This window comes from Trichechus manatus, unplaced genomic scaffold, assembly GCF_000243295.1.
Source record: "Trichechus manatus latirostris isolate Lorelei unplaced genomic scaffold, TriManLat1.0 scaffold00097, whole genome shotgun sequence".
NCBI classification, from domain to species: Eukaryota; Metazoa; Chordata; class Mammalia; order Sirenia; family Trichechidae; genus Trichechus; species Trichechus manatus.
The window spans coordinates 3,410,244-3,417,608 of record NW_004444033.1 but is presented as its reverse complement, the minus strand read 5'-3'; the positions used below and the strand labels follow the sequence as shown (position 1 = coordinate 3,417,608).

The window sequence follows — 7,365 nt, the reverse complement described above, 5'->3', positions numbered from 1 at the left end:
AAAAATGTGTGTATCAATTTGGCTAGGCCATGATTCCTGGTACTGTGTGATTTTCCTGTACGTTGTAAACCTGCCTCTATGATGTTCATGAGGGAGGATGGGTGGCAGTTGTGTTAGTAAGGCAGGACCTGATCTACAAGACTGGATTGTGTAATGAGGCAATCTCTTAAGATATAAAACACAGAAGTGAGCAGAGAGACAGGGGGACCTCATACCATCAAGAAAGCAGTGCTGGGAGCAGAGCCTGTCCTTTGGACTAGGGTCCCTGCGCCGAGAAGCTCCTAGTCCGGGGGAACACCGAAGAAGGTCGACAGAGAGAAAAAACCTTCCCCTGGAGCTGACCCCCTGAATTTGGATTTTTAACCTACTTTAAAATAAACTTCTCTTCGTTAAAACAAACAAAAAAAAGAACTCAGCTGTATGAGCTTCTACCATGTGACCCATAAGGCAAACCAAAGGTTGTGAGACATGCATTTCCCCATCTGCTATTTCTCAAATGACAGAAGTCTTTCTCTCTAAAATCCTGTCCCTCCGCTACCCAGGGTACCATCAAGTATTTTTTTTTCCTTAAAAAAAAAGAAAAAAATGTCTAGACTTGCACTGTCCAGTATGACAGGTGACTGCCACATGTGGCTGCTAATCACTTGAAATGTGGCTAGTGTGAATTAACATGTGGCATGTGTTACATTTTATATTGAAAGAATACTTTGGATATACTGAATTAAATAAAATATATTATCAAAATTAATTTCACCTGTGTCTTACTTTTTGCTGTGGCTGCTAAAAAATTTGAAATGACACATGTGGCTTTACTATATTGTTATTGGACGGTGCCATTTCAGAAATACAAACTAAAGGGTTAGGACAGAAAATATATCAAGTTATCTATCATTCAAGGAGTCCTGGTGGTGCAGTGGTTAAAGTGCTCGGCTGCTAACCAAAAGGTTGGCAGTTCAAATCCACCAGCTGCCACGGGACAGAAAGACGTGGCAGTATGCTTCTGTAAAGATTTACAGCCTAGGAAACCCTATGGGGTAGTTCTACTCTGTCCTCTGTCCTACAGAGTTGCTGAGTTGGAATCGCTTCGATGACAGTGGGTTTAATTTTTTTGGTTTATCATTCTTTTGTAGTACGTCATCAATAATGGTCTTCTGCAAAGCTGTTTTCAGGAACTGTTCCGGTAGTTTATAAGGAGAAATGGTATAAGGTTGGATTTCTTTCAATAATAGTAATAAGTCTTAATCAGTTTATTTTATTTATTCAAAAATTTCTTTGAAAGCTCTAAATTCTTCTTACTTTTTTTCCTTCTTTCCCAGTTATTTTTGGTAAAAAGCCATTGGTCACAGAACACTTAGAGTAAATTGCTTCAAGGAAATTTAGATGTCTGGATCAAATTCAACTTCTCAAGAACATTCATATTTAGTGGTCCCACAGTTATTTCTGGTTGACCAAAAACCCATTGCTCAATGTTAGCAAGTGGGAGAAATGGGCGTGGTTGTAAAATTCCAGTTCTGAGCTGGATACTCTGCAGAAAAGGCATTTCTTTACAATGCAGCAGAAGCAGGATTTCCACATCATAGTGTGTACTTCAACTGCCCACCCCACCCCTCCCCGTCTGAGAGCAAGTTTATTAACACCCAGGGTTGTAAAATCTGGAAATTCAGGTTTTCTGGTTATCTACCTGACATTCTTCACTTAGAGTTTAATACAAGCACCACCAAAGGACTAGCGCGTTAAAGTAGTAATATCACCCTTCATGATTTGATACTATAACCAGCAAGTCATTTGTTGAACGTTTCTCTAGTGATGGAGCGGATTTACATTACTTTATCTATACACCCTAACTAAATTCTTTTGTGACAAGACAGCTGAGCACACATAAGTGCAACATCTGGTGCAGAAGAAAAGCTTTGAGAGTGACTTAAACTATTACTCAGGCTTCATTAGCTCTATAACCAAAGCAACGCAGTACAAACTTTAAATTTTTCTGGCTACAGAGTGAAAAACCTTCCTGGTAGGAAAAAAGTTCTAGAAAATCTGGGACTAAAATTCTTTTGGATGCTGAAATATAATACATAATTAATTACCATGGGAAGACTATGCAAAATGAAAGGACAGAGCTTTGGTTTCTAGCAGTAATTTTGCTGTGTGTGTACAACATGCATGATGTCCTTGAAAATTTGGTAGTCATTTTAGCTCAACCTCTCTTCAGTGTCAAATGTCTATAAATAATTTTCAGATCCTGGATGAAAAGACCTAGCTACTACGATCACTCCAGCTGGAAGTGATCTCTAACTATTTCTCTAAACTTTTTTAAAAATTTGTTTGTACCACTGCATAATGATCCCAACCAAATCAAACCACTGCATTGAGTTGATTCTAACTCATAGCAACCCTATAGGACAGAGTAAAGCTGCCCCATAGAGTTTCCTAGGCTGTAATCTTTCTCCCGCAGAGCGACTGGTGTGTTCGAACCGTGGACTTTTCGGTTAGCAACCGAGTGCTTTAACCAGTCACTACCAAGGCTTCTTATAATAATGATCATAGGCTGCTTTAACCTGTCTCTTTAGCTCCCTTATAGTTCTACGTTTTTGGAAGGCAGAGATCTCAGCTAATATAAATATCCCTCTGCAGCCCTGGTGGGCAGTGGTTAAAAGCTCCGCTGCTAACCAAAAGGTCAGCAGCCTGAATCCACCAGCCGCTCCTCGGAAACTCTATGGGGCAGTTCTACTTGTCCTATGGGATCACTATGAGTCGGAATCAACTTGACGGCAACAGGTTTTTCACAGGACAGTCCCTAATACAATGTCTTGCACTTTTCAGGCACCAACATATTTTACTGGATTGACTGGACAGTACTTGGCAACAATGTGATTGCTCCCTGCGAGTGCTCCCCACCCTCAACTCCTCTCACCAGATTTGGCTACCAGTCAGCAACAGGCGAAAGTGTTAGGTCAGCTGTCTTAACTCTAAAACAAAAATTACAGCATCAACAACATCCCTATTTAAGAGTTCAGAGAGAGGATCTAGGAAGCATCTTTGATTCTGTCCAACACCCGTAGCACACCCACGTTACAGAAAATCTGTGTTAATGCCAACTTACTGATCTCCTAAACTAGTGCAACATGTAATCATCAGTAACTCTCCTGACACACTCCCGAATGAATGGAAGCAGATGATTACCTTTAGAGTGATAAGGAGTTGGTTTCAAAGCTATTGAGTACCATCCATTCAGGTGTACCCAATGCATCTTTGTGAGCTCATCTTTTCCCTACTTCACTGCCCTAGTTGTGATTCTCAGAAGACTCCTACTGGAGACCCCTGAATCCTGTAAAACCTCAGATTGTTGTTACATGCCTTTGAATCAATTTTGACACATATCGATCCCATGTGACAGAGTACAACTGCCCCAAAGGGTTTTCTAGGCTGTAATTTTTATGAGAGCAGATCGCCAGGTCTTTCTCCAGCAGAACCGTTTCAAACCTTTCAGTTAGTAGCCTAGCACTTAATTCAATTAGGCCTGGGCAAACTTATCCTCTCTATCCGCCAATACAATTCAAGGTTGTCTCTGTACCCTCATTTGGTCTGTACTGCATAAATTCTTCAGCAATGGTCATCCTTTGGTAGTTGGTTAACTAAATCAGGTTAACTAAATGAGGTCAAACATGCATTTGTCTTGTATCAAGTTCCACTGTATGGCAAAGCATAATTTATCAGAGATTCCAAGGTCCTCTACCTCTAAGCTAAATAAACTACTAAGAACGAAAACAAATTAGGAGCCACCTTATCGTTGATTCTTTCTTGATTTTAGGGTCCATGATAAGAAGTCAATCAATTCAAAGACTATTCTGGGAGTTTAGACACATAGGATTCAGACCAAAGGCCCAAAGTTTTAGCAGGAGACCCAGGGAGCTTTTGCCTTGATGCAAACCACTTTAACGACTTTAATCATGGCAGCTGTAGGGAATTAAGTCTACTTCTGAAGATAACCTGCCAAAAGTTAGCTCTAGGGTCTGGGGTTAGAAGCAACAAAAACAAGGCAAAAGGTTTTTACTCCTAATAAAGTTTTAAAACTATTTTCTATTGCATGTTTTCTATACAGCCAACACATGAAAGCTCAAAACATTCGGCTTTTCTTTGAAATTATAGGGGATTTTCTTGGAATATCACAGTGTCTTCATTCGTTCTTTTTTCTCTCGTTTCTATACCCTTAAACTCAGCGAACACAACTTTCTTGGCAGATGCACCTTCCTCTGAAGATGTGGCCTTAGGGCGGGGCTGGCGGATACTAGCAGGCCCAAGCGCGAGGTGCAGGGAGCTATGTATAATCACAGCACCCGAATGCCCTCCGACCTTCCGGAGGCAAACAAGAGTGACCCGCTAGTCCGAAGGACTCGGGGAGTGGCGGGGACCAGGGACGGAGGTCGAGGACAGCCAGGAACAAAACAGTGCCCAGCCGGACACAAAGCCAGAAGCCGGAGTTGGACAGGACCCGGTCCCCTGCCCAGAGTGCGCGGGAAGGCGAAGGCGGCCTCCAACCCAGGGTGCTCGCTCAGGGCCCGGGATCTCGCGCGGGCTCAGGCCTGGCGCCCCGACGCTACCAGAAACACAAGCCCCGAAAGAGGGACGCCCCTGCCGCGCCAGGAGCGAGGGCTGGAGACGCAAAGAAAGCTAAAAAGGCCACGGTGGTAGCGGACAGGCTAAGCTCACCTTTCTTACCTCTTAACCTGCTCCCGCCGCCCAACTGCAGTGGCCGCAATTCACCCACCGGCTCCGCTCACGCGCGCAAGCACAGCCCGACCGGAAGCGACTCCACGCCCCGCCCCCATCCGCCTGGCCGGCGGCCTCCTGTCCAATCATCAACAAATACGCCGCTGACGCAGAGCTTCTCCGGACAGCCATTGGTCGCACAATCGCATAGCCAGGATTGGCCGGTAAGCGCCACGTCCCCGAGAGCGCGCCGGTTTGCGTGGACCGGATTCCCGCCCAACTCTGGTGCAGGGGCCTGTGGTGTGGCCAGCCCTAGCCCCTACTCTGGTGGCGTGTGGGCGCGGCCGTCCTGCCGCCACGTCCCCATTCACAGCGCCTGACTCAGCCTCCACGGGGTTTCTTGGATTACCATCTCATTATCTGCCTGCTCGCAGCACCCAAAGCAGCATTCATCCGATTGTATCAGTCACCAAACGTCTTGAACATGCCAGTTTCTCCTTTCCCTGCACTAGTGGTTCTAGTTTCTTTCTGCTTCATCTCTCACCACTGTCCCTCCCCTATCATTGGGCCACCATCATCTCTGCGTTCCCTAACAGCCTGCTCGGTCACATGTCTCTGGTCTTTGTTCATAGAGCGGCTTCCTTCGCCTGAAATAAGTGCCTTTTCTCGATTCTCCGCCTCGGGAACTCCAACAGAAGTCCCGGCTCAGATGTTAGTTTTAGAAGCCTTTCCTGACCCTCTTTAAAACAAAACAAACAAAAACGTTGCCCATGGAGTCGATTCAGACTCAAAGCGACCCTATAGGACGAAGTAGAACTATCTCATTGTTTCCAAGGCTGTACTCTTTAAAGAAACAGACTGCCACATCTTGTCCTGCAGAGGGGCTGGTGGGTTGGAGCCCCCGACCTTTCAGTTAGCAGCTGATCCTTTAACCACTGCACCACCAGTTATCCTTTCTTGACACACTAGGCATAATATGGTGCTGGGTTTGGGTTTTTTTTGGGGGGGTTTTATGTGCTTCCATACCACTTTGTATTCCTATCTTCAGTAAAAAAAAACAACCACCACCACAAACCCGTTGCCATCCAGTCGATGCCGACTCATAGCGACCCTACAGTACAGGGTAGAACTGCACAAAAGGGTTTCCAAGGAGAAGCTGAACGATTTGCGCTCCACCAGGGCTCCTATTTTCAGTACACCTTGCCAAATTTTGTTATAAAACGCTGCTTATACATTCGTCTTCCTCTAGACTAATCTCCAGGATAGAGATCTACTTTATTCATCTTTGTATCCATCCCCCTGAGCTTACTGCTCACTTCCAAGCAAATGCTTCATAATGTTAAGTGAACTGAATGGGTGGAACCCAGAAAGTTGCATGCCCCTAGTTAAAGAGAAACACCGGAAATGATTCACTTATTTGTTCATTTTCGTTTCGTGAAATTAAAACAAACATAATGAGGTGATGTTCACAACACAAATGAAATACAAACCTATGTTCTTAGCACATAAAGCACAGAGTTTAAAATCCAGTTGAGGAGACAAGTTGTACGCTCATGAAAGAATTAAATAAAAAGCAAGTTAGTTTATTTAAAAAAAAAAAAAAGTTCATTTTCCAGTCCAAGATGAGAGGTTGACAACTAATGCTACAGGAATTCAGACAAAAGAGTAACTGTAAACCTCAGTGGTAGCCAGAGAGGGCTTCTTAAGAAGGTGTGACTCAGGCTGGACTAAGTCCCAAATGAACTGTGCAGAAAGAGGAATAACAGGAACAAAGGCAAGCGGCGAGCAGAGTGTTAAGTAAATTCTCAGGCCAGATAGGGGATGAGGGAGGTGGAAAAAAAGGAGATGGGAAGGGAAAGCATAGAAGGTAAGTTTCCACAGGGAACAGACGATCTAAGGAGCCTGAACTGAAGGCAGGGGGACTTTTGGATCTTCCTCTGAAGCTTTCTAAGCTTGTGCCTACGTAGGGAGTGGAATGAGGTTGAAAGTGGTTCTCTCAGGGAGGCACATCTCCTAATAGAGACTAACTATAGGAACAGGCTGTTTCAGGAAGCATTACTCAACAAATGTCTTCTTGAGGTCAGGCACTGTGCTAGATGTTGTTGAACCCACAATGAAGAGGACATAGTCTCTGCCCTCAGGAAACTGCAGCCTAGTGGGAGGGCCACTCATCCTGGAAAGGTCCTGAGAGAGGCTGCATGAGGAAATAGGATTCTGTCAGAGATGAGGCCCTCCAACCCTGAGATTCTGTGTGGATAAGGGCCTGACCTAGGCAGGGCAAGGGGTGCGGAAATGGACAGTTATATGCAAGATGATTTTAAAAGTGGAAATAAGTCCTGGACTTAGTGACTGCTTAGATGAAGAAATGAAAAGAGAGCACTAAAAAACTAAAAGTTTTAATCCTGGGAGGCTGGGAGAATGAGCCAGATGTTTGGAAGATGAGAAAAATGATGAGCTGAGTCTAGGGTGATGGCAGAGCATCTAAAGAGAAACAGCCAATAGGCTGAAGGTTATTCTTGAACTTAGGAGAGGGGTCATTGGTCAGGAGGCAACTGATGGAACCGTGAAGACAGATGAGCATTCTGAGAAGAGAAAAGCAGATTAGGCTTTACGGGAGCCCCAGAGTTAGAAGGCAGGTGGAGGAGGAACAGGACT

The 7,365-nt window shown here is 44.6% G+C and overlaps 1 protein-coding gene across 3 annotated transcripts in view; it reads right to left on the bottom strand.

Annotated features, from left to right (window-relative positions):
• Positions 1-4,808, bottom strand: part of CALU (calumenin) — a 43,094-nt gene extending 38,286 nt beyond the window's left edge. For 2 of the 3 annotated variants that reach the window (XM_023737090.1, XM_023737089.1), the window contains exon 1: positions 4,720-4,808. The gene's annotated coding sequence lies outside the window, so the exon portion shown is untranslated. Of the gene's footprint in view, positions 1-4,710 lie in introns of all 3 variants that reach the window. The other variant, XM_004382642.2, reaches the window with a different exon arrangement.
• Between the last annotated feature and the right edge of the window lie 2,557 nt (positions 4,809-7,365).